Raw genomic sequence first — 20,198 nt, 5'->3', positions numbered from 1 at the left:
TGTGAGCACATCCTCATTTCTTACCCCCCTCACTTTCTCCAGACACATGGAAGAGCGTGTGTGTGTGTGTGTGTGTGTGTGTGCGTGCACATGCACACTGTGTCTGGAGAGCCCTGAGCTGGAGGCGGTGTGGGAGCCCCTAGTCTCTGTCTGGGGCTGTCTCTTCCCATGCCTCCTCACCCCTCACCTCCACCTCACCTGCTTTCTCCAGGCCCATTCTGTCTTCCATTTTCTCAGGTTCTTTCTTTCTTTCCTTTGTCAGAATATCAGCCTTCCCTTGGCCGCCACCACCGCTCTCATTAAGTTTCTGTTCCTAATTTAGTTATGAATGCTGAAAGTCTGACAGTTCATCGATATCTCTGGTACTTTTCCTGCTACGAGGCGAGCTGGTCGATACAGCGTGTGGGAGGCCGTGATAACTGTCGGACGTGGTTCTGGCCTTCTCAAAAACGGAGGCCCAGATTATATGGCAAGTGGAAACAGAGCCAGATTTTGGGAAATGGTGAGCTTTCATCTTCATCTTACTGTTTCTGTCTTCACTTCTCAACTAGGAAGCCTGGGAAAGATGTGGTGAAGGCCCTGAAAGAAGGGCTCAAAATATGGTCTGCAACAGCTGCCAAAAGGCAGCTCAAATTCAGCTTTCTTCTTAATGAAACCACAGGTTTGGTTCAGTACGTCTAACATCCTGCTTGAATCAGGGAGCCTTTGGACTCTGTTCCACAACTGGCAAGATGACTCACCTACTGGAGAAATTGATTAAGAACATTAAAGGAATTTTTAAATTGTGGTAAGGTACACATAACATAAAATTTGCCATCTTAACCACTTTTAAGAGAAATGTGCAGTGGTGTTAGGTATATTCACAGTGTTGTGTAACCAATCTCCAGAACCTTTTCATCTTGCAAAAGTGAAACTCTATGCTCATTAAATAACAACTCCCCATTCTCCCTACTGGCTGGCCCCTGGCCACCACTGTTCTGTTTTTTGTCTTTATGAATTTTAACTATCCTAGGTACCTCATATGAGTGAAATCATGCAATATTTGTCTTTTTGTGGCTGCCTTATTTCACTTAGCATAAAGTCCTCAAGGTTCATCCATGTTGTAGCATGTGTTGCAATTCCCTTCCTTTGTAAGGTTGACTGATATTTCATTGCACGTGTGTGCCACAGTTTTTTATTTTATTTTATTTTATTTTATTTTATTTTATTTTATTTTATTTTATATTTTTTGCCACACTTTATTCATCTACTGATGGACACTTGGATTGCTTCTGTCTTTGCCTACTGTGACTAATGTTGCTGTGAACATGAACGTACAAATACCTGTTGGAGTTTCTACTCTCAATTCAATTTGAATTTGGGTATATACCTAGAAGTGGAATTGTTGAATCATATGGTAACTCTAATTTTAATTTTTAAGGACCTGCTATACTACTTTCCATAGAGACTGCAGCATTACATTCCTACATAAGAGTGAACATGGATTTCAATTTCTCTGCATCTACACAAACATTTGTTATTTTTTTTTTAAAGATTTTATTTATTTATTTATTTATCTGGGGGAGAGAGAGAGAGAGAGAGAGAGAGAGAGAGAGAGAGAGAGAGACTTCCCCCTGAGCAGGGAGCTGAATGTAGGGCTTGATCCCAGGACCTTGAGATCATGACTTGAGCCAAAGGCAGATGCTTAATTGACTGAGCCACCCAGGCGCCCCTTTTGTGTTTTCATTAGTAGCTTACATGTGAGGTGGTTCTGATATGCATTTCCCTAATGATTAATGATGTTGAATATTTTTCATGTGTTTATTGGTCATTTGTATATCTTCTTTGGAAAATTACCTCTTTGAGTCCTGTGTCCATTATTTAATCAGGGTTTTGTTGTTGTTGTTGAGATTAAGAATATTTTGAGATTTTTATGACATATATCTAGAATGACATAGTATGATCTATTGAACTCCAAGGCCTTTTATTTTTCTCCAGTGACTCTATCACAGTTCCTGTTGTGAAACACAGTGAGCTCCTTGAGATGAATCCCAATTTTAGGTAGCATTAAATGTGACTGTGCCCAGTTTTAATTTTAATTTATGATAATTTGAATCCACTTTTTTTAGATAAACCAGATGCTATGTCTCTTGACATATCCAATACAAAGGTATACTTTTTTTTAAAAAAAGATTTAATTTATTTATTCATTAAAGAGAGAGGCAGGCAGAGACACAGGCAGAGGGAGAAGCAGGCTCCATGCAGGGAGGCCGACGTGGGACTCGATCCCAGGTCTCCAGGATCACACCCTGGGCTGAGGGCAGCGCTAAACTGCTGAGCCACCCGGGCTGCCCCAAAGGTATTCTTTATTCTCTGTGCTGATGACATGATCCTGCAGGAATGTTTGGATTTTATCGGGAGAAAAAGCTCGGTGTCAAGTATGCCAGTTTTACAATGTGTTCCTATGAAGTAGAGCTACACGGGTCTATTGAATAGCTAAGTGTAGTCATGCTTCAGGTGTTCTAGGGTGGTAGTGTGTTGTTGGGGCCAACAGCACCCATTGGAGTCATGGGGACTCAATGCTGGTGCAAATTAATGACTCCAGAGGAGCTGCATTGGAGTTCATAAGTGGCAGGTCCTCCCCAGCTTCTCCCCTAAAAATCTTTCAGGTCAAGGATATCTCTTAAGTACTGTAGGTACAGAAGTTCAGGGCTTTCCTCTACTTTTTAGTGCCTTGGGAACAGATCCAAAGCTGCTCTTCTTGAGAAAAGTCTTATTTACCTATTGCTGTCCTTTGCCCACTCTGTTAAGGTCACACTACTGAGCAAGAGCATAAATCAGACTCTCATTTCCTCAGTGTCTACACATCTGTAGTCTGAGCATGAGACTCTCCTTTCAATCAGCCACAGAAAACAGGTAGGAAAATTATGAGCTCACCAGTAAACTCAAATTTGGATTGTCTTAGGTAGAAACCTGTGAAAGCCCCAACGAGTAAAATGATGTGTGAGAAATACACCCAAACAGGGAGGCTAAGCATTCATTCGTTTAGCTTCTCTCAGCAACCAGTTTGTGTTGAGTTGCAGTTCCCTGAACTTGGTTCTGTGGTATATGTTCTGGATCCACATGGAAAGTCCTGTGCCCAAACTAAGGCCTAATAACATTCCTCAACTCTTATTGAGGCTCTCTATAAGCAATGGCATGTATGGAACACTTTGAGTTTTTCTTTTTTCTTAAAAAAAAAATTGATGAGGGGGCACCTGGGTGACTCAGTGGTTGAGCATCTGCCTTCGGCTCAGGGCATGATTCCCAGGTCCTGGGATCAAGTCCCACATTGGGCTCCCCCGCATGGAGCCTGCTTCTTCCTCTGCCTGTGTCTCTGCCCCTCTCTTTGTGTCTCTCATGAATAAATAAATAAAATCTTTAACAAAACTGATGACACTTCAATAAGCATTACACTGTTACCATATATATAAAGTTATACCTCGTAAATCATTTTTGGAGGAAAAAAGACTTTTCCAAAAGTAGATTTACTTGCTTACTTAAAAAAAAATGAGAATAAGGTTATGTATTTTATTAAAGTTATATATTCTATGGTTTTCTTTGCTTTTACCTTTGCTGTCAGGAAGATCAGTTTAAAACTCAATTCTTTTTTAAGATTTATTTATTTATTTGAGAGAGAGAGCAAGAGCATGAGTGGGGGGGGCCACAGGGAGAGGGAGAGGGAGACAGTCGTAGGCAGACTCTGTGCTGAGCTTGGAGCCTGACACGGGGCTCGATCTTGCGACCCTGAAATCTCCACCTGAGCCAAAACCAAGAGTCCAATGCTTAACCGACTGTGCTACCCAGGGACCCCCTCAATTATTCCTTTTAATCTGATTTTCTGTGTCAATATTTGCAGACTTTGGTTTTTATGGTTTGTGTATTCTTTTTTAACAGCTCCATTGAGGTATCATTTACCATATAAATCAGCCATTTAAACTGTACAATTCAATGGATTTTAGTAAATTGATAGAGTTGTGCAGCTATCGTCATAACTCAATTTCAGAATATTTTCTCATCCCAAAGGATCCCCTCCCCTAGCACCAGACAACCATTAACCTACTTTCTGCCCCTGTAGATTTGTCTATTCTGGACATTACATATAAATGGAATCATATATTATTGGCCTTTGTGAGTTGCTTCTTTCACTGAGCATAGTGTTTTCAAGGTTCATCCATTTGGTAGCATTCATCAGTTTTTCATTTCTTTTTATTATTAAATAACATTCCATTGTATGGATATACCACGTTTTGTTTATTCATTCACCAGTTGATGGGCATTTGGATTGTTTTCAGATTTTGACTATTATGATTAATGCTGCCACGAATGTTCGTGAACTAGTCTTTGTTGTAGATATACGTCTTTACTTCTCTTGAGTAGATAACTAAGAGTAGAATTGCCGAGCCTTACGGTTAATTAATGTTAACTTTTTAAGAAATTGCCCAACTGTTTCCAAGGTAGGGATGCCATTTTACATTTCCACCAACAATGTGTGAACATTCTAGTTTCTCCATGTCCTCACCAATACTTGCTATTGTCTGCCTTTTGAATCACAGTCCTTTTAGTGGATGGGAGGTGCTATGTTATTACAACTTTAATTTGAATTTCCCTAGTGACAAATGACATGTATCTTTTCATGTGTTTATTGACTATTCACGTATCTTTTTTAGTGAAACGTTTATTCAAATCTTTTTTCTATTTTTAAATTGGGTCGTTCATTTTCTTATCATTGAATTATAAGCATTCTTTGTATATTCTGGCCATAAGTCTTTTATGAGATATATAATTTGCAAATATTGTCTTCCAGTTTGTGGTTTGTCTTTTTATTTTCTTAATGGTGTCTTGTGAACTGCAAAACTCTTAAGTTTTTATGAAGTCTAATTAATCAATATTTTGTTTTATGGGAAGTGCTTTTGATATCATCTCTAGGAAATCTTTGTCTAACTCAGGTCACAAAGATTTTCTCCAATGTTTTCTTCTAAGAATTGTATACTTTTATTTTTATTATTTTATTTTATTTTTTAAGTAAGCTCCATGCCTAGGCTGGAGTCCAATGCAGGGCTCAAACTCATGACTGCGATCAAGAGCTGAGCTGAGCTCAAGAATCAGACACTTAACTGCCTATCCACCCAGGCACTCTAAAAGTTGTGTAGTTTTACTTTTAGTAAGGAATGTTAGGTCTATGATTCATTTGGAGTTAATTTTTTGTATGGCATGAAGTAAGTGTCTAAATTAGTCCTTTTCCTTGTGGGTATCTAGTTGCCTCAGCAGCATATGTTGAAAAGTTGCTTGTGTAATTGTTAACTCTGCTTTTATTGCATTTCTGCCTTTAAAAGAAAGGTGAAGTAAGTAGGGCATAAAGAATTAATGTATGAATGAAGATGAAGAGATTCTTCTGTGTTGAAATTTTAAGCACTTACATTAGATAATGAACAGCTGGTTGATGTTTAAAAGAATAACTTGAACCATAATGTTATTTCGTTTCCTTCATCTCCCCCATTCCCTCCCCAACTCTCTACTGAACATCTGCTTCTCTTCTGTGAGAGGAAGTGAAAGATTTAGGTCAGGCATAAACACAAACTATCTTTACTGTATTGTTCCCTTTTAAGTAAAAAAAAAAAAAAAAAAAAAAAATCCACCCTGCTGGGTCAGTTTAGCTCTGAATTACCCTATACCAACAGATCTACTGCAATTTTTGGAAGCTGGCTTTCCCCAGGAAGCAGAACTGCTGTTGCTAATTCTTGGTGTTATGTAATAAATCTAGGGGGTCACTTTCAAGGATGCTAACAGGAGTCAAGACACACCATCCTTCAAATATCACAGAGCTTTTCTTTATATTTGCTATATTGATGAATTTTGCACAAGAGGTACCTTTGGAGATATCGCTAGAGTTGGGAGCCTTCCCCATCCAGATCCCACATGTATGGCTAGAGGTAACCCCAAATAAAGACAGGTTCAGTTGACTTCTGGCTTCACTAATACAGCGTTGCAAAACCAGCATTCTTGGGGAAGTCTATTCCTAAAAAAATACCATCCATTTCACTATCTTAAGTCTTTGCAAAGAGCAGGATGATTATATCTTCCTTTGTGGAAATTTACTGAGTTCCTCTGTTTCATGGTGCTGACTTAGCAGCTATAACCGGGGGTACTTTTCTACTCTGGCTTTGCCGGAGATCACTCACAATCAAGACCGTGGCCTATCATCATCAACAATAATAATAATGCAATAGCTGATAGGGATACAGCATTCATTATACACCAGACACTCTTTTCTTGCCTTATATGTATTAACTCTTAGCTGTGCCCTGGAGGCATATATCAAAGCAGGCATTGTTGGAGGAAGTAGGTATGGAAGCCATTTAGTTAGTTTGGAGTATGATAAACTTCCTCTCATAAAATAGAAGGGAAGGCTCAAGACACTGCTTGAGGGATAAAGTGGAAGAGCATGGTCCTTTTTTGGGCTCCATAAATTTTTCCGCTCTAACACTCATTTTAGTAAAAGCAGCAGGTAGGAAGCACTGGTTTTCCTCACCTTGCTTTGGTTAGACATATTCTTTCTCCAGCACCTCCAGAATCCCCATCTACTTCCATTTCCAGGCACCCACTTCAGGAGCCTGGCTCTGGGCCACTCGAGGGCCACCCGGGGTTTGTCCATGGCAGGCTGGGTCCCCATCGGTGCAGCAGCCATTTGCTGGAAAGGGGCAGTTTCAGCATCAAGGGGGAGATCTTTTACAATTCTGACCCACTATTGATCAGAACCAGGAATTCCCCTTTAAGATTTAGTTAGGTTACAAACACTCTGGCTTTCTCTCAGCTTTTAGCCAGTTTTTGACATTTTAGTGTGAGACTCGAGAACAAGTTTCTTGGGAGGAAAAAAGAAAAGGGGGGAGGAGAGATTCTGGGGGCACAAGTTGTCAGAAACAGCAAGGAGGGGCCACAGTAGGGGGGAACAGTCGGGAGAGCCTTTGTGTACCTCAAAATTTTGCTGAGGGCCTTGCCCTGACAGCAAGGTGCAGATAGGTCTTTCACTGCTGGCCCCCAAATCTCACCAGCACTGTAACAATGGCCTCTACAAGCTGTGCTCTCGCCTTTGTTCTCTGACTCAGAGGAATGACTCAAATGGTGGGAATGTCCAGACATGTAAGAAAGGAGACAGGTTATTACAGATGGGGGTGGGGAACTAGTTTGGGACAGGTGGATCCTGGTGGTATCAGACAAAATATGCCTTAGATGGCTCTGTCTTTCACAGATACATCGACTGATCCTGCTAAGTGAGGAACATGACCAAGATGGCCTTTTCCCCCTCCGCTTGACTAAACTTTAAACTGGGTTCCTACTGACAAGGGGTCACTCACCTCCCTTGTCTTAGAGCAAATATTTACTTCAGAAAACTTATAATTGTAAATTTTCCATTTGGCCATTTGAGATGTAAATCTTTTCCTGACTCTTGCCTCTTTTATGACCCAGAACCATCTGTTTTAAGGATCTAAGAAGCCATCCTTTGAAATGCTATCATCAAGAAAGAGAACATCAAGGTCTCCCAGTTTCTGTAGGAGGGAAGGAGCCTGAACTGGTAAGTGTCAATTAGCAAACACAGATGGCCCAGTCATGGACCAGACTCCCCTAACATCCTCCAGCACTGTTTCTACTAGCCCCCCTCAGCCCTTAAAAACCCTCCTGCTTTTTTGTTCTAGGGAAGTTAAGTTCACTGTCCCCTTTTGTGATAGACCGGAATTATGTCTTCTTATTTGCCTGTTAAATTCTGTTCCATGTAATTTTTCCTTGATGTATAGAAACTTGCACAGTATTTTACCTAAACTGACTCTCCATGTGTTTGGAAAGCCATTAACTAAGAAGACAGGATAACTTTATCACGGTACACAACTGTTTGGACTCATTGTTGAAGGTCTGACAACCTAAAACATTTCACATACTATTAATCACCTCCAAAAAATCCAGAACCCAAACCAGGATGCTTCCTATGTCTCTGCCTCTCTCTGTGTCTCTCATGAATAAACAAAATCTTGAAAAAAAGTGGGATTTGAACCCAGTCAATTAGTCTGTGAATCATGATATCAGTTTTTTTTTTAAAGATTTTATTTATTCATTCATGAGAGACACAAAGAGAGAGAGAGAGAAAGAGACAGGTAGAGACACAGGCAGAGGGAGAAGCAGGCTCCATGCAGGGAGCCTGATGTGGGACTTGATCCCAGCACTCCAGGATGACACCCCGGGCCGAAGGCAGGTGCCAAACCGCTGAGCCACCCAGGGATCCCCTGATATCAGATTTTAAATGATTGTCTTTCAAGGTTTCACTGAGCTACCTTGTTAGGATACTGGCCCAGAGGGAAACCTGTATCTCCGGAAGGAATTAAGGAAGAACTTCTGTCAAATTGTGTCTCCATCCCACCTCCCAGGAGCATTTAGTATTCCTTAGGGAACCTCATTAGTATGCCCCAACTCTCCTTCTCTTTCGTACCTGTCACCTGTAATTTCTGCTTTGGGGCCTGGCCCAATCCCTTGAAACAGCCACGCTGATCTTCATTTCAGGGTTGCTCTGACAAGGACAGTTGGGGATCTCCCCTGGTACTTCCAGCAATGCCTTCAGTGGACCATGAAGATGGTAGCAACTTCCTCTCTGACTCATGCATAGTAGGAGATTCCAACATTTTGTCTGTCGTTCAGTCAACCATCCACCTATTAGCAGCACTTGGGTGATGAATACAGGACAACTCAAACAGTGCACGCTGAGGTGATGTTACTCACTCACAACTGATGACGTCGGGGGCACAACAATAAGTAGAGCATTAGAAAGCAGACAGCAATGGCTTCTACTTATTCCAAAATATCAGTGATGCCACATAAACACATGTTAAAAAAAACCTAAGTCTTTCTAGCTCCCTTTCCTTCCTTGACATGGAAGGAAAAAGACCTTGCCAGACCTTTCAGTAGCTTTTGGATCAGCATGCTTTAAAGCATCACAGACAAAATTTTAGAAGCACTGCCTAGAAAATGTAGTTCTGGGACTTGTTCTGAGGCAGGTGACAAGTCTTGTTTTTACCCTAGAGCCTGCCCTTCTCTCATGTGGAATGCAGCGAGGTTTTATTTTGTGAACCTGTGGAAAGCACTCTGTAGGCTACATACCTGAGCTGCGTGGATTCGGGGGGACAATGGTGAAGTCACTAAAATGCCTCCAACTCTTCTACTTTCTCCCCATCGGAGAGGCTCCCTCTCACTAGTCCTATCACATATACAGCTCTTATCTTGGAGGTAACATGAACATTTTACTTCTGTTTATTGCTGGTGTCACCTCTAGATATTTTTTAGTATTGATGAGATGTTTTGTAGAAATCAACATATAGTGTCCTAGACAAGGAAAGCTTTAAGTGATTTAAAATAATAATTTTCCCTAAGTGTAAGCACTTTGTGGGATGTTTGGAAAGCACAGAAAAGAAAAGAAAATTATAATCCCATCAACCCAGAAGCAACCATCGCTAACAGGTTTTTTGTTTTTGTATTTTTCCTTTTGGTCTTTTATTCTGTAGCACTGATGTTCTCAAGTGAAAAGACATGGTTGCCGCCCAGAAGGAACTTACAACTTTAAGGGCAACACCAATGAGAAAAATTAAAACAAAATAAGATAAAAAACCGGATAACACATGGAATGATGATAATGAGGATGATGAGGATGATGATGATGATGGTAAGGAGGAGCTGCTACAATCATGCTATGAACATATCTACTCAATTTTTATTTTAAAATAAGAAAATCCTAAGAATTCACATAGAAAGTCAATTTAGGAAAATTAAAGTCTTTCTCTGAAGTTCCTGGTTGCACAAGTTACAGTTAATTAGTGGCTACCAAATAGTAAATGGATGAGCATAGTCAAAGCAGCTAATGAATAAATTGGGGTTTAATTATGAGCTGAGGAAGTCAGAAAACAAATCTGAGATGATTTGATACATATTCTGGTTTTGGTAGGCTCGTTGATTTCTCCAAAGTATCTGTGAGACCCATAGTGCCTGGACCCAGTCACTTCCTGCTTTGTCAGCCCCCACCCCCTCACTGTGTGCCCTCAGGCAAGTTACTTAACCTCTTTACTGTTACTTTTGCATCTATAAAATAGGGAAAGAAGGTTGTTGTATTAAATGAGGAAACCCATCCGATGGATTTAACACAGTCCCTGGTGCATAACAGACACTCAAGAAATGTTAGGCATTATTAGAAGTAGTGTAAGGCCGTGGTTAAGGAAACAAGCCCTGGTCAGACTACCTTGCCACTCTTGTGGCTTTTTTCTACTTGCTTGTAGGAACAGATCATCAACAACAACCTCTATTTAAATACACTTTTTGTCCCAAGAGTTTGAAAATAAACGTTTTTTGTCTTTGAATTGCTTTAAAATAATCATGAATTTATCAAAGTAGGCATTCATGAAGTGCTTCTGGGAAGTCCAGAGTTTTCTAAAGAAGACCTTTTCATCATAAAAGGCTCTTAGAGAGTAGCAGTTATTTACTATTAATGAAGCCATATACATTTTCACCACTAAGATGGCAAAACCAAAAAAGCAGTTCTTTCCCTTAGAAAATGTAATGTTGGGTAAGTTTGGAGTCCATTACAACTTTTGCAGCCCTCAGAGCTCTCCCTATGGTAGGAAGTTGGAGAAAAGAAGCAGAGAGAAACTGAATTGATGTTATACTCTGTGACATTTATGGAAAAGTCACGAACTTTTTACCCAGTATTTACCTAGTCAACATACTTGGGTTTCCTGGGCATTGTTCTTTCTTCAGAAGACCTTGCTATGAATGTGGGAGGAGCCTAGTGGTTCAAAATTACTGTTGGTTCCTCTTGAATTATTGTGGGATAGGATCTTACTACCCAGAGTATAGTCTGGGAACCAGTAGCATCAATATTATCTGGAAGCATAATAGAAATGAATAGTTTTTGGTTCCACTTCAGATCTAGTTAATCCCAACTGCATTTTAATATGATTTCTGGGTGATTTGTATGAACATCATGTTTTGAGGGGCTTGCAAGTCCCAATGGGTTAAATATCCAACTCTAGATTTCAGCTCAGGTCATGACCTCAGGGTTGTGAGATTAAGGCCTGCATTGGGCTTCGTGATGAGTATGGAGCCTGCTTAAGATAATCCCACTCTCCTCTCTCCCTCTGCTCCTTTCCCCACTTCCTCTCTCTAAAAAAAAATATTGAGTAACACTACTATAGGCACAACTGGACAAAGTATTTTTTCTCTTATAAGATAGTTGTTGAAGCGTTGATTAGTCTCTATTCCCAGAATATCCTCTCCTACCAAACAATCAGTTGCTTCCCAGGCTCTCTCTTCACAAAAGCACTGTCAGGACAAGTCTGATTAGAGATCCTCCAAACAGCCAGCAGGAAAAAGTTTTGCTCGTTTCCCCAGCCAGGAGATGAAAGACACAAAATGAATCTGGGACATACCAACACGCCAATAAAACTCCATAAATCTGAAGTCTGCATTGTTCAGCATTTTATTACTGTATCAAAGCACTTTTCCTGGCCTCACTGTTGAATGACCAGAAAATGGTGTTCAACTAATTGAAAAACCCGGCAATAAAATTCATCAATAACATCTTCATTAGTAGGGGGCTATTGACCTAGAGAACTGAGGCTGACCTAAAGACCTAACAGGAAAGAAACACTCCAAAACAACATATCCGGAAACAGCTTTTTAGATGGGAGTAAACTTGCTTTTGTCACCCTCATAACCTTCATTTTCTGGAATAGGGATGTATCTACAGAGCAGGATTGTGGCAATTTCCTGGTGAGCATGACTAGTAATAATAGCCTACATTTGACAACATTTTATGATTCACAAAGTACTATAACAGTGCTTCTCAAACTTTAATGTGTGTATAAATTACCTGGGGATCTCGCTAAGACGAGGATACTAATGGAGTAGGTCTGCAATGGGGCATGACTTGCTGTTTTAACAAATTCACAGGTGGTGCTCCTATTGCAGGTCCACAAACCTTATTTCGTGGAGAAGGCTCTTACCATGACTTCTCTTGCGATTCACAGAAATTCTGTGAGGTAGATATAGCTGGCATTTTTTTTCTCTTTCCCCATGAGAATATTGGCTTTAAGATGGTAAAAATTTGCTCATCACTATATCCCAAGTACCTATAATAGTAGGCGCTCAATAAATTTTTGTTGGATGAATGAATGATTGCATTTTAATTTTACAGAGGAATTTGAATAATGCTTAAACCAAAGTCACAGTCTAATAAGGGGGAAAGCTGGCATTTGAACCCAAGAAACCACTTATGTCAAAATTTGGTACCAAATGAATCTACTTTGATGGTTTGACTTTCTTTCCCTTTTTCCTTCTCCCCCTTCTTCTCCTTCTTTGGTAAATTTTTTTGAAGGAACTTTTAAAAATTAAAGTATAACAGAAGAATGGCCCAAATGTAAGCATATAACTGACTATTCTTTACGGTGGGAACATACTCATGGAACTAGCTCTGTAGATACCTATCTCATACCCACTCCTAGTCATTACTCTCTTCTTCAGGGTCAGTTTTGACCTTGATAGAAGTAGAATTTTATAATATATCTTCTCTAGTGTATGCCTTTTCTTACTCTGTATTAATTTTGTGTTCCTGAATATAGTAGTAACTTGCTCATTTTCACTTTATAGTATTTCATTGTGTTTATTGTGTGTATTCCATGAACATACCACAATTTATCATACATTTCACTGCTGATTAGCATGAGAGTTGATTCCAGTTTTTGGCCACTATGAAATAGTGCCACTATGGACTTCTTGTATATTGTTTTTGGTAAACATATGTACATATTTCTTTGGGATATGTATTAGAAATAGAGTACTTCTGATTTTTGATATATTCAGTTATTGTAGATACTGCTAGCCAAACATTCTTTCAAAACAGTTGTATTAATTAATTCCTTCATCTTTTAAAACATTTTTAATGTTGATTAATTTTCCTAGGTAATCATTAAAATTCTATTTTACCTTTACTGCATGAAGAGCTATGATGAATTTTATTGCTGTGACTTTTGGATCAGGATGGTGGATTGAGCACACACATTTATTTTCCTTCCTTCAGAACCTCATAAAATGACAATAAGTAGATTTTTTTTTTGAGAAAGGTATAAACCTAAAAGGATAAAGAAAATGAGAGAGGAAATAATAACACAATTTGGGATATTTAAGAAAGCTGAATCCTACACCAGCAGATAGTTGGTAACCTGATTTATAGAATATAATCCCTAAAAGCTTGAGGAATTGGCACACAAGTGCTTCTGGAAGAGGGGAGGTAGTGTTAAAAGGGACATTACTGATTTAGTCTATTTAAAAAGCAGTTAGATCCTCTCCTCCAACCCACAGATTCAGAATTGTTTTCTATTCCAATCTACATGGAGGAAGTCTGAGGAAAATGATCCCTGGAGAGTATAAAACAGAGGGTCCCTGCACTAGGATTCGTCAGACACAGTTGAGGGTAGGAGTATGATGGTGAAAACTTAGGGATTAAGCAAATTATATCCTGAATACTGGGACCCCCCCCCTCCCTGGCCTCTTTTACACTCAGCTTCCAAATGTTGATAGGAAGGCAACTATATTCTAGGTAGGAGACTGGAAGGTCCTTCTCTAGGAGCTCTACTAGACCAAAAAGAAGTAATAGTACTGATATTTGGGGACGAGGATCTCCAAGGAAATTGTCCAGCTAGATCAATAAGTACAGTGAACCCACGGTAGTCAAATACCAACCATGAGCTCAGAACTTCCTACCAGCTCTTTTAGGACCCAACTCATATATGAGTAGGCAAGCAAGGTCACCATATAGCTAGATTAAGATTTCAGCATAAAACATAGAGACCAAAACAAACACACAGGAAAAAAGCAACCTGGAAGAAAAGACTTTTCAGGGGAAAGAGTATTCAAAAAAGTCGTTATTAATGTTCTCAGAGAGAGATAAGTTGGTATTTCACTCATGAAATAAGAACAGGTTGCTTTAAAAAAGAACAATTAGGGACACTTAGAAATTAAAAATATGATTACAGACCTAACAAGCTCAACAGGGACACCAGGGTGGCTCAGTCAGTTAAGCGTCTGACTCTTGATTTCAGCTCAGGTTGTAATCTCAGGGTCGTGAGATGGAACCCTGAATCAGGCTCTGCGCTGGGTGTAGAGCCTTCTTAAGATTCTCTCTATCCCTTTCCCCACCCCATCCTCACTCATGTGTGTGGGCACACTTGTACGCTCTCTCTCTCTCAAAGCAACCCCCACCCCAAAACCTCAACAGAACAGCGTGAAGATAAAACTGAAGAAATCTACAAGTTGAGCTAAACAGAAAAGAGTTGGAAAAGAGAAGAGAAAATATAACAAAATTGGAGGACCAGATCATGGGGTCTAATCCTTTATAAATAGGAGTTCCAAAAAGAGAGAAAGAGGGAAAATAGAAAGGAGGAATTCAGTACTCAAATTGTTAATAGAAAGGATGCTTCAGAACGAATGAAGGGAGGTCCTAATAGCCAGGCATTGGTGGTAGACAACAGCTAGGCACTAATGTCCAGAAGTAAGTAAATCAGAAGGGGATTTTATCAAGAAGATGAAATTATAGGCTGACACTGTGTTCACAATAAGTTGATGGGAATTTCAGACATCTGGCGGACAGTTCGGGATTGAATTGTGATGAGTAAATAGAAAACTGAGTATATGAGTAAATAGGGAAAAAAGCAGCAGTTATTAACTGTTCTCCTTTCTCCTCCCCCTGCCCTGGGTCACCCCCCACTCCAAAAAGAAGAAAAACTTGTCCAGGAAAGGAATCAAGTAGACCGCATGTCTCAGAGGTGAGTGGCCTGTGCATAGTCACCATAGTGCGAACAATGACTGTTGATCTAACCCAAATTTAAATTACAACTCTATTGAATGAATGCAGGGGTGGAGGTGGTTATGGGAAAATGTGTGTTTGGATGAGTGTTAAAAAAAGCTAAGCCTAATATTCCCTGGTAGAAAATCAATAGACAAGGACAATAACTGAAGAGCCAACAAAATTACAAAATATGCGTCTTATTTAGTGATAAATTCCAAAAGAAACCTCTGAAGGAGATGAAAGAGGCTGCCTCTGGGGGGGAGGGGGTAGCTATTTTTTAAGTTAGGTCTTGTAAAATAACTACATGTCTCTTCAAACTATGTGAAAGTATATAACTGATCAAAATAAAAAATTAGAATGAATTTTATTATAATTATACCAACCAACCGATGGCTCCTTAACTTTCTTAAGGTTTATTTATCTATGAAAACGAGCATTTCAATCCATAATTAAAATACATCCTATTTTTGCCAGTTGTTCTGTTCTCTGTTCTTGGGGAATCCTTTGTAGGCATCCCAAGGATCTTATTTGTAAGTGATTTCCACTGTTTCTCCACGCTCGGGTTCTGGGCAATAGCAAAGAGGACCAAAGAGAGGGAACAGGAAAAGAAGGAGGACTTTCAGAAGTTCCTACAATTGGATGATCTGCTAATGAATAGGGTGAATCCTTGGCCCTGGATAATTCAGAATGAACACACTTCCCCTCCACTCAGAGCTAGAGCAGCAAGTTGACTCTGGGTGGCTTACGCAGCACAGTGCCCAGTGTGGAGAAGGACTCTTGTAACAGAATGAGAGAATCATGGCCCTGTCATTGATACAGATGTTCAGGTGTGAGTCATTGACAAATGATCATTCTTCCTGTGACATGAGCCTGGTCCAGGTGAGGCTGGTCCTTCAAAGAAGGAAAACCCAACATGGTGCAATAGGTATTGCAGGTAAGATGGCAGGTGTCACTGGGGACATAAAGTTGCCTTTGGCTTGAGTTCCCTTGGACTGCAGTCCCACCTCTTGCTTATAACCCCTCTAATGCTAGTGAGCAGTGCCTCAAGGACTTCAGGGGGCCTCCAAATAACCTGGAGATCCCCGAATCCCTCCTCTAAAGATTCTGATTTAGTAGGTGTGGCAAAGGGCTCAGAATTTTCCTTTTTAACCAGTTCCTAGGTGATGCTGCTGCTGCTGAGTGTGAGGCCCACACTTTGTGAAGCACCAAGTGGTGAATTTTTAAAAAAGATTTTATTTATTTATTTGAGAGAGGGAGAAACAGACCAACATGGGGAGAGGCAGAGGGAGAGGGAGAAACAGACTTCCGGTTGAGCAGGGAGCCCGCCTGAGCCACCCAGGCGCCCCCCAAGTGGTGAATTTTGAGAGGTTCAGATGAACAGCAGAAGACTTGAGTTTGAAAGAATGAGTGTGTCAGCAGCTCACAGGGACTGTTTTTGCTTTAAAAATTAAATATATCCCATGAACAGAGGAGTGTACAGGATGTATTTCAACAAATATATATCTGCCCAGTTTAAGGGATAATGTTTTAAAAAGCCCAATATACCCACCAACCAGATCAGGACTTGGAACATTCCAGGACATTAGAGTACCCTTGGGGTGATGTGGTTAGCTAATATTTTTGTTTATTTTTTTAGTAGCTAAAAAATAATTCGTGATTGAGGTCGGCTAGTAATTTTCCTCTTTTGAATTGCTTTTGTCAGTTTTTGGAATCAACGTTGTGCAGAGCTCACGATCAGAGTTGAGGAGTAGTTTTTTTCTCTTTTCTGTACTCTGGAATAGTTTAAGTACAATTCTATTATACTTAAAAATCAATTTATATGCATTCAATAGCCAAATATCCTCACACCATATGAAGCGAGATATGTCATGGAGACCAACACAAGTGACCTGACTGCTGATTCCGTATCTTTCATAATTACAAAACTTTTAAAGTTCCTTTTTGAATCTGGTTTTGTAAGGGATGTATTTCTAATATTTTTCTATTTCCCCCAAAGTTTTCAAATCTGTTTTTGCTTTTTACATTTCTTTGTTGTTTTCTTTTTCAAGATTTATTTATTTGTTTTAGAGAGAGGAGAGAGCCTGAGCTCAGGAGCCTGACCACAGGGATCCATTTCACCACCCTGAGATCACGACCTGAATAGAAGCCAAGAGTTAATGCTGCCCCTTCAATTTTCTTTTAGAAATTGAGCTATAAGGGACATACAGCTTTGTGTAAGTTTAAGGCATAAAATATATTGATTTGATACGTTTATGTATTGCAATATGATTACCTCTGTAGCTTTAGCTAACACCTCCATCACGTCACATAAATGACCACTTCTCTTTTGAGTTTTTGAGTTGAGTTGAGTTGAGAATATTTAAGATCTAGTCTTGTAGCAGTTTTGAAGTGTATAATAATTGTTATTATCATACAATCATTATGCTGTGAATTAAATCTCCAGAGATGAGGTACCCAAGTGGTGTAGATTTCAGCTGGGGTCATGGTCTTCAGATCATGGGATTGAGCCCCTGTTGTGCTCCCCCACTTAGCAGAGAGTCTGCTTCTCTCTCTCCCTCTCCCTTTGCCCCTCCCCTTGCTCATGCTTTCTCTAAAATAGATAAATCTTAAAAAAAAAAAAAAACTCCAGAAATTATTCAGTTTCCAGTGGTGAGTTTTTACCCTTTAATAACATTACTACCCCCACCTCCCACTGCCACTGCCCCCCACCCCTGCCCCATGGCAGCCCTGATAACCACCATTCTACTCTTTCTATGCTTTTGTCTTCTTAGATTCCACATATAAGTGATCTCATACAGTATTTCCTTCGTTCCCTATCTGGTTATCTCACTAAATACAATGCCCTCAAGTTCCATTCATGTTGTTGCAAATAGTAGGATTTCTTTCTTTCTTTCTTTCTTTCTTTCTTTCTTTCTTTCTTTCTTTCTTTCTTTCTTTTTTTTTAACGGCTGAATAATATTCGTCTGTGTGTATCTTACAACTTCTTTATTCATCCACTGACAGACACTTAGGTTGTTTCCGTATCCTGGCCATTGTGACCAATGCTGTGACAAACATGGGAGTGCTGAGATCCCTTTGATATCCTGTTTTCGTTTCCTTGGGATCAATGTCCAGAAGTAGGATTGCTGGATTATACGGTAGCTGTATTTTTAGTTTTTTTGAGGAACTACCATGTCAATTTCCATTCCTACCAACAGCACATGAGGGCTCCCTTTTCTCTACATCTTAGCCAACACTTGTTATTTCTTATCTTCTTGATGATAGATGTTCTAACCGGTTGTTGGAGGAGGTCATAGAGAGGACATGACTTCTGGGTGACCATGGAGCTGGGTTCGGGCAATTGGAGGTTTCTCACCCCTGCCCTGTTCTTGGAATGTATTTCTGCCCTCTGTCCCCACAGCCAGAGCTGTTTTCAAGGATGCAGCCTTGGGAGAGCAACGTGTTGCCAAGACCATCCACTCCACGTTAGTGACTAAACCCAGTTAAGATCTCTAGGCACACGTTTAAGATTCTGGTGGGCGGTGTAGGCCTCTACTTGTCTTATGGCCACTGGAGTCAAGAATGAGTGTGCCTCATACTTGTCTTATGGCCACTCTACATAAATTGTCTTGCTTATTAAACCTGCCACCTGCCAACTGGCAGTGGCCTGCTCTTCTTTCTTCGGCCTCCCCTTACCTTCTGTGTGCCAGGGCCAGTTTCTGCACATCGTCTCCAACACTTGTTATTTCGTGTCTTTGATAATAGTCATCCTCACAGGTATCTCGGTATCTCGTTATATTTTGATGTGCATTTCCTTGATGATGAGTGATGTTGAGTACCTTTTCATGTACCTATTGGCCATTTGGATGTCTTCTTTGGAAAAATGTCTATTCAGTTCCTCTGGCCATTTCCTTTTTAAATTTCTGGTATTACTTGTGCTTTTATTTTCTTAAACCAACGACTAGAGGTGGGTAAATTGTGTTAATTTTTAATTCAACAATTTTCAGCTTTGTTAATTGTCTCTATTATTTGTTGATTAACCTGCCAACTTATTTTTATTTTTTTTCTAAATATGTTTTTTGGCTTCATTAACCTGTCCTGCCCTTGCCCCCCCCACCCCCCCCACTTTTTTTTTTTAGCTTCTCGAGGTTGATGTTTAGCACTTTAATTTTCAGGCTTTCTTCTTTTCTAATATAGGCTTTTAGGGCTACCAATTTCCCTCTAATTTCTGCTATAGCTGGATTTACCCAATTTTGTTTGTGGTACTCTTATTATTCAGTTTTGTATTTTTCCTGGTTTGCAATTTAATTTCTTCTTTGACTTATGAACTACTTAGTTTTTTGATTTGCAAACATACGGGATTTTCTAGTTATTTTTCTGTTAGTGGTGTCAAGTTTAACAACATTGTGGTGTTGTTAAGAAACAATGTTTTGAATGAAAACAATATTCTGGGGTTTTTTGAAACTTGCTGTAAGGATGAGGGTGATGTGCTTGAAAAGTGCGTTTGAAAAGAAAGTTCTGCAGTTCAGACTGCGTTGTTCTTTCTCTTTCAAATACATATTTATCTTAATCTTAATTATGTTTGTTAGTTATATGTAATTAAATATCTTGTGTTTTTGCTGATTTTTTAATATTCTTTTTTTAAAAAAGATTTTATTTATTTATTCACGAAAGACACAGAAAGAGAGAGGCAGAGATATAGGCTGAGGGAGAAGCAGGATCTCTGCAAGGAGCCTGATGTGGGACTTGATGCGGGATCCCTGGATCACAACCTGAGCAGAAGGCAGACGCTCAACTGCTGAGCCATTGAGGCGTCCCTGATTTTTTTTTAATATTCTTAATCTATCAAATACAGAGAGATTTGTTAAACTATCCCAATATGATATTGCATTTATCTATTTCTTCTGCTAGCTTTTGCTTTAAATATTTTGAAGTGTCAAAATTTGCACAAAAATTTAAAATTATTTCTTTCATATAAAATGTACCTTTTGTTATTATGAAGTGACACCTTTTAAAAAAAGATTTTCTTGTTTTTATTAGAGAGAGAGAGAGGGAGAGAGGGAGAGAGGGAGAGAGAGCATGCAAGTGGGAGGAGGGGCAGACGGGGAGAGAGAGGGAGAGAGAACCTGAAGCAAACTCCAGGCTGAGCTGAGCGCAGCTGAGCCCCAGCTGAACTTGCCCTTCACGCATCCCAGGCCAAGTACTAGGTATGTGATTAGAATCCATACTGGGGCAGCCTGGGTGGCTCAGCGGTTTAGCACCACCTTCAGCCCAGGGCCTGATCCTGGAGTCCCGGGATCGAGTCCCACGTCAGGCTCCCTGCATG

At 39.9% G+C, this 20,198-nt stretch overlaps 1 long non-coding RNA gene across 9 annotated transcripts in view; it reads left to right on the top strand.

Annotated features, from left to right (window-relative positions):
* Nucleotides 1–20,198, top strand: part of LOC144305251 (uncharacterized) — a 53,049-nt gene that overhangs the window by 2,663 nt on the left and 30,188 nt on the right. For 4 of the 9 annotated variants that reach the window (XR_013372305.1, XR_013372306.1, XR_013372304.1 and 1 more), the window contains exons 2-5: nucleotides 7,486–7,591; nucleotides 8,569–8,770; nucleotides 9,564–9,721; nucleotides 14,822–14,870. This is a non-coding gene — a long non-coding RNA (uncharacterized LOC144305251). Of the gene's footprint in view, nucleotides 1–322; nucleotides 503–7,485; nucleotides 7,592–8,568; nucleotides 8,771–9,084; nucleotides 9,289–9,563; nucleotides 9,722–14,821; nucleotides 14,871–16,960; nucleotides 17,096–20,198 lie in introns of those variants that run through there. The other 5 variants (XR_013372310.1, XR_013372311.1, XR_013372309.1 and 2 more) reach the window with 4 other exon arrangements.

Source organism: Canis aureus, chromosome 35, assembly GCF_053574225.1.
Source record: "Canis aureus isolate CA01 chromosome 35, VMU_Caureus_v.1.0, whole genome shotgun sequence".
In the NCBI taxonomy this organism is placed as follows: Eukaryota; Metazoa; Chordata; class Mammalia; order Carnivora; family Canidae; genus Canis; species Canis aureus.
Note: the sequence above shows the minus strand (reverse complement) of the source record. Positions and strands in the feature narration are given on the sequence as shown.